Source organism: Trichosurus vulpecula, chromosome 5 (assembly GCF_011100635.1).
Source record: "Trichosurus vulpecula isolate mTriVul1 chromosome 5, mTriVul1.pri, whole genome shotgun sequence".
Classification (NCBI taxonomy): domain Eukaryota; kingdom Metazoa; phylum Chordata; class Mammalia; order Diprotodontia; family Phalangeridae; genus Trichosurus; species Trichosurus vulpecula.
Window position 1 is genome coordinate 226,645,420 of NC_050577.1, and position 6,736 is coordinate 226,652,155.

At 38.8% G+C, this 6,736-nt stretch overlaps 1 protein-coding gene across 3 annotated transcripts in view; it reads left to right on the forward strand.

Annotated features, from left to right (window-relative positions):
- The window catches only part of KITLG (KIT ligand), a 118,486-nt gene extending 112,134 nt beyond the window's left edge, over window positions 1-6,352 (forward strand). For 2 of the 3 annotated variants that reach the window (XM_036761303.1, XM_036761305.1), the window contains one exon: window positions 2,311-6,352. The gene's annotated coding sequence lies outside the window, so the exon portion shown is untranslated. Of the gene's footprint in view, window positions 1-2,176; window positions 2,201-2,310 lie in introns of those variants that run through there. The other variant, XM_036761304.1, reaches the window with a different exon arrangement.
- Window positions 6,353-6,736: the final 384 nt, after the last annotated feature.

Below are 6,736 nucleotides of genomic sequence, written 5' to 3' on the forward strand. Positions count from 1 at the left end.
CTTTTTGAGTTTCTGACTGTATAATGCAGCCAGTTAGGAAATGGCAGTCCTATTTTTCTGCAAACTTGACAGCTTGGGAATCAGGACAAGGAGAGCCAAAATTTCGTACTGCCATGGGGAAATTAGACCTGTACTCTTTCAAAGAGTCCGGCTTACAGAGGCCGTTGAAAGAACTACAGATCACCAGTTGTTTGTGAAACCCTTAGCTAAGCCTAGATTGGGAATAGGTGATGAATTAAGGAGTCAGAGAGAGATAGTAGGATCTTGAGATTGGGTAGCTTGTTACCAAATGTTAGCCCCTTTAACCTATTGACCTACCAAAGTCTAAAACCTTTTAAAAGTTTACAAATGAAGTAACGTGTGTAAAAAGCTTTGCCAACCTTAAGGGGATAGATATGTCAGCTCTTATGAGAACCTTCTGCTTTTTCCTGATAGCTATGAAAACTAATAGAGTCTGAGAGCAGATTGGTTCAGGGCCTACCTAAATGACCAAAGGAGAAAGAAGTATGCTGTTTTGTTGAGTCTGATTAGGGAGGGGAGGGAAGGAATAAGCATTTAGAGTTAGGGTTAGGGTTAGCACACTACCAATTAGGGGTGTGCAGATAAAAGTTTACCAACTAGCTCTGTAAGAAAAAAACATTCCAGACACACTTATAAGTTTAATCTACATTACTAACATTTTTTCCATCAGTTTCTTAAGTCTATATGTTCAATCAACAAAATAAATCAAGCTGTGATTTGTGCTTGCTGTGTGCTGGGCACAATGCTAAGCACTTTTCCCTTCTCGTTTGATCCTCATTAAAAAACTGGAAGGTCACATAGGAAGCAGGTGGGATTTTAGCCCATGTTCTCTGACTCAAATTACAGGATTCTTTCTGGATAATTACCTAGAGGCTGTTACAAACACATAGTGAGTAATAGAAAAGGAAATACAAATGCTTCAGATCAGAGCTAGAAAATGTCAAAAATTAATCCAAAGTTCTATAGTTCATAACCAGCTCTGCAGCAGTGAAATAAAGTGTGGTTTCCATGCTTTGGCAAATGTGAGCATGCTGCCTCATGACCATATCTACTGTGTTGCAGGACTTAGGGAAAATCTTGGTCAGAATCTCCTTCTGATTCCTTTTTTGCCTCAAGTATTGAATCAGGTCCTGTTGGAATAGACAAAGGTGGGGTTCAGTAGGTCCCTTTCCCTCAGACAGCTCTTTGTTCTTCTGACCAGGATAATTCAGGGAATGACTTAAGTTGTGGACTATTCTTGGGAGTTTCTGGAGACTGACCAATTGAAAACTCATTTTTCTAGCAGAGGTTTTGCTGAGAGGTACCAATCTTAGTCCAGCATCCATCCTTCCCTCATTTTGGTCCAAGACTTAGAAATATAGATGGTGCAGAGAAGAGTGTTGAATTTAAGTCAAGACCTAATTCTAATCAAATGTTGTTGGAGGCAGCTAGGTGGCACAATGGATAGAGTGCCAGGCCTGCAGTCAGGAAAACCTGAGTTCAAATTAGACCTCACATACTAATTAGCTGTGTGACCCTGGGGGAGTTATTTAACTTTAACTCAGTTTCCTCATCTGTAAAATGAGCTGGAGAAGGAAATGGCAAACTGCTCAAGTAGTTTTGCCAAGAAAACCCCAGAAAGAGGTCACAGAGAGTTGGACATGCCTGAAAATGACTAAACATGAACAACAACTTCGCCACATAGATAGAAAATGTCAAAGGCAGTATTCAGATTTTGATCCTGTGACTTCTCAGCACTCTTGTCCTTTATACTCCTTTTTTTTTTTAAAATCTTGGAATTATCTCCTTCACACCAGCACAGTGCCTTGCACAAAATGGGGTTATTGAATTGGATTGAATTAAAGGGAGAAATGATGTCCAGATCAAGTTAAGTAATCTCTCCAAGCTCTGATGTCTGCAGAGTAACATCCAAGGCAATTGATTTGATGATCTTCTTGCATTCCTTCTTCGAGATACTTTATTCTTCTTGCCTTGTTCACCCTTTCCTACTGCCTCACTCTCTCCCTTTTCCTTTTCTTTTATGTTTATATCTACCTGCATGCCATAAGATTTTTGGTGATTGGTTCCAATTGGGCATTTCTTAGGTCTCCTTGAAGAAACTCAGGGCCAGAAGGGTTGATGACCTTATAGAATAACTTTGACAATGCTTTTTTAGACTCCTGTGGGGGAGAGGAGCTTGCCGCTACATTGTTGACTTGGTAGATTTTTCTGACTGCTTCTGGATCAAGAATGAAAAGAATGGAGAAAACAGAAATACTACAATCTCTCTCTTTTTTCCTCCTTCTCTAGGCGGGTAACAGTTTAATGTTTGCTTCATAAATGAAGCAGCTTTAAGCAAATTCATATTCTGTCTGGAGTGACAGACTGAGTCTCTGTCTGTACTTGCTACCCATGACTCCATAATGATGATTCAGAAATGGGGACAAAGTGTCTTACTGTGAAACCAGCGCTGAATTAATCATCTGCAAAGAAGAATATGCATGGGGCAAAACTCTATTTTAAGAATTTGGGGATTTGCCGTCTCATTTAGAACTGGTAACTCATGTCGGGAAAGGAACTGCATTCCCTGGACTCCATGCACCACCCGCATGCCTCCAGCAATGTGGAGTTTACCAAACATCCATACGTTCTAATCCTTCGATTGCCATCTGCATCCCACAGTTTAACATGGTCTGTAGAAATGGCTTTGAGCTTGGATTGTGGAGATAAAAACAATGAAAAAGAACCTATAGAAAACGGAGTTTTAAAGACACTCTGGTATGGAAAGAGGGGATATCTGAGAGATGCAGAAGTTTAGCATGCCAGCCTTTAGTCTTATGGAATCTAGGTTCGTGTTTTGGATGACATGACATGGATCAAGTGTCTTTCTCTGCCCAATGAATACCATATCTATCCATCTCAAAAAAAAAAAAGCCTACCCGGATAATCTGACATGGTTGGCTGTCCATGCAGGGGAAGTCAATACTGAATTAGACTGGTGATTTTTGTCACCACATGGAGAAGCTCTGAAAGAGTTAACATATGAAGAAGCTTTCAGCACTGAATATCAGAAGGGCCTACCTGAAGAAGACATTTGGTGTCCCTGGTGATGTCTGCCCTCTTTTGATAACCACTATGGTGTGTATAGATACATTTCCAAAATATGTTAGAGCATTTTATATACATATATTCTAGAAACCTTACACGAAGTTATGTAAAGAGAGTCTTAGGAGAAACTGCTGAATGTATGGAGATCCCACTTAAAACTACAGCTGTAGGAGGGACATGGATATGGCTTAGAATATTCAGTGTCTAACAAGAGACAACCACAGCCCTAAACATTGGTATCAAAAACCTTGGCCTTTGCAAAAGAGCAAGAAATCTAGAAACTTTAGCTACTGGTAACATAGTCATTGTCATGTTTCAAATATCCATTTATTTAAGATCTGGCGCTATTCATTAAGGGTATAATTCAGAGATTTTTTTAAGCTTTATTCAGTTTTGCATGTTGGCTTGCTGTTTAAAACACATGGCTTCCTAGGGCATATTTTGGAGAAACTTGGCAAATGTTGCAAAGAAGGGCAAAGGATCTGTGATTTCATCAGCACTGGGGATTCTTAGAACCAATCTGCAACCTACCAGACGAATCTAAGGGGTTGGTTCAATGAGGTACATGGAAGTTAGTAACTGACCCAGAGTCACACAGCTAGCAAGTGTTGCGGGTAGAATTTGAACCTAGGTCTTCCTCACTCTAGGCCTAGGACTGAATCTCCTACCCAAGCTCCCTGTACCAAAGCTCTCCATAATATGGACACTTAGTAATTTTAAGCTAAGTGTCTTGCTTGAGAAGCCTTTCTAATGATATGTTCAATCTTCTAAAGGCAGACAGTTCATTAAAGCCAATGAACAATTAATTCTTAGTTTTTTTTTCTGCTGGATATGGTGGGGGGTGGGGGGGAGAGAGAGAGAGGGTGAGTTAATGTGCCACAAACCTATAAATGGAGCCAAAAGTGTACCCTTCCAAGCTGACGATTGGGGCAATAGTACAGTGACGAATTATCCCCACAGACTGGCCATTGACAAACTGGCCTCTTGACCCAGAAAAGCATGAAACAGTCATTGTTCTCCTTCTTTTGTATCAAAATGTCAGAAAGTCTCCGTGGTAGTTGGAACCTTCAGTTTGGACTATACTATATGGACTGCCCAATTCTCCAAGCTTTAGAAGACAATTAGATGCATTTAACAGTAAAACAATGCTGAGCGTAATTGCTTGATGCTAGTTAGTTGGGCACAGGCTCTGACATGCTTGCCTGTAGAGAGAATGCGTAGCTTCAGTGTTATAGTCCAGAGCTGACCAAATAGAGAACCTGCAACATTATTGGAGTTAGCCAGCTGGCATCTATGTCTAGGAAAGCACCTTGCGATTTCCTGTTACATTCCTATCCCAACATTACATTTCAGAGATGCCTTTTGAAGTAGCTTCAGAAGGTCTGAAGGTAGTATATGACCCTTAAAGCTTTGCACCTTATTTTGAGAAGCCTAGATTGTAAAGAAACCAGCCCCATGGCTAATGGTTCTTAGAGAGTGAAATCTGAACGGTTCTGAACATTGGGTTACACAGTACGCTTTTCACACTGCCAGTCTCAAATATCAGAAACATCTTACTCCCCTTCATTTGGTTAGTGAATTAGTCATTGGTCATGCCATACTATAAGGTAAAATGTCAATTTAAAAAGTTTCCTTTAGGTAAGATTTAGATTGTTTCTAGCAAATTGGAGTGTTTGGGAGGATTTTTGTGATGCATTTTATCAACCAGATTCAATCTAGTTTTAAATCTGTAGGAATAAAAAAAACTCATTCCACATTCACAGCTGTCCTTATGACATATTTCTCTAGTTAAGGTGTGTCATCCACATTTCTTTTTACTGGTGCATTTATTAGTCCTTCCACATTTCTTTGTTTTCAACACAGAACAAGGAAAGAAAAATAAAGCTGGTGTAGTATTCAGTTCTAGGGTCTGAGTGTATAAAATGCTGACCTTCCAGAATGGTTATTGTTTTTGTTTAGAATGTAAACAGGGCCCATTAATCAAAGCAGGATTTCCTTTCACCCAAGGTAAATTGGATAACTATTTGCACAAGTGATGGCTTTTCAGCTGTGCTTGAATGAACAGTTTGGATCACCTCCTCCAAATGCATCAGCAGTATTCAAGTACACTTTAGATCCTGCAGTCAGAAAGAGTTGCTTTAATGTATGTTTTAACATTTGGAAACCCACCAAATTATGCATTTCAATATCTTTATTTTATTAAAAGCTGAGAGCCTAAAATGTGGGATGTACATAATGTCCAAAATGCCAGAAGATATTTTAAAATCAATTTGGGATGGACCAATCCATAAATTACTTTTCTGGCCATTTGTTAGTATTGCTTTTTTTTTTTTCATGGAGAAATGAGGAGAATTTTATGTCAACTCATCCTTAGTGTAATTTAGAATGTGCCACCTTGAAACTCCCCTTAGAATCAATCCATCGATCAACAAACCTTTTTAAGCACCTATGTGCCAGGTACCACACAAGTTTCGAGGGGAATATGAGTTTTAGTTTGAGTGCTCCAAGGAACATTATTGTAATATGAAATTACACATTCACTAGAATTGGAAATGCCTTTGTTCTAATAAGACAAATACGAGTACTTTTATTTTATGAGGGTTTTTTTACAAGCAATTATTCCTGTAAAAGGTCCGTTTCTGAGATCCTGAAATATTAACTAAGCAAAAATGCATATCTATCTATGTCTGTATGTAGATATTTGTGTATTTCTGATGACTATCACCAAGTACATACATACTATGGTTGCTTTCTCTTTACATTATCATTATTATTATTTTAAGCACAGGAGCTGTTGAATGGAAGATCTAACAACACAGTGCCATTTTCAGTTATTTGACTCATGAGCTGCAAGACTCACAATATCTCCCCAATCAGAAAATCCTAGTCTCCTACACTATCAAACGCTAGTGTAGGATCGCACACGATATCTACTTGCCATGATTTTGCAGTGAGTGTGCTTTGAAAAAAAATGGATGGATACACAGGTATATTGCTGGTTCTGTTTTAGGTTGGAGTTCTAATGTAAATGTATGTCAACACTACTTTGCATAGTTTATTATGACTGAAGGTTAATTAAATCAAAGAGGCTTGTAAAATGTGATGTGTATGTGTATATACCGTATGCGTACTTTTTAAAATAGGTGTACGTCCCGACTCTTTTTTTTTATACTGGTTTGAATTTGAAATTACATTATATATACATATACTTTATTGTTCTAAATAAAGAATTTTATGCACTATTGTGAGATTGTCTTGTCGTTAATGATTTCACAGTTCTTCCTATAGTCACCGAATTACAGACCCTGTGATTGAAGGGACTGCAGAGGTCGCCTATGCCTAAACAAGATTCTCTACTCTAATACTGTCTACTCTGGTCTCTACTTGAAGTTCACTTCCTAAGGAAGTGCGTTCTACATTTAGACTGTTCTAATCATTAGGATTTTCCCCCTTCCATCAAGCCTAAATTTGATGATCATATATGCATACATACATGTATATGTATACACACACACACATACACACACACACACACACACACACACACACACACACACACACACTCTCACCCCATCCCCGTTGCCCTTCTCTGGTTGCTGTTATGTCCAGACCTGAACGCAGTATTCTA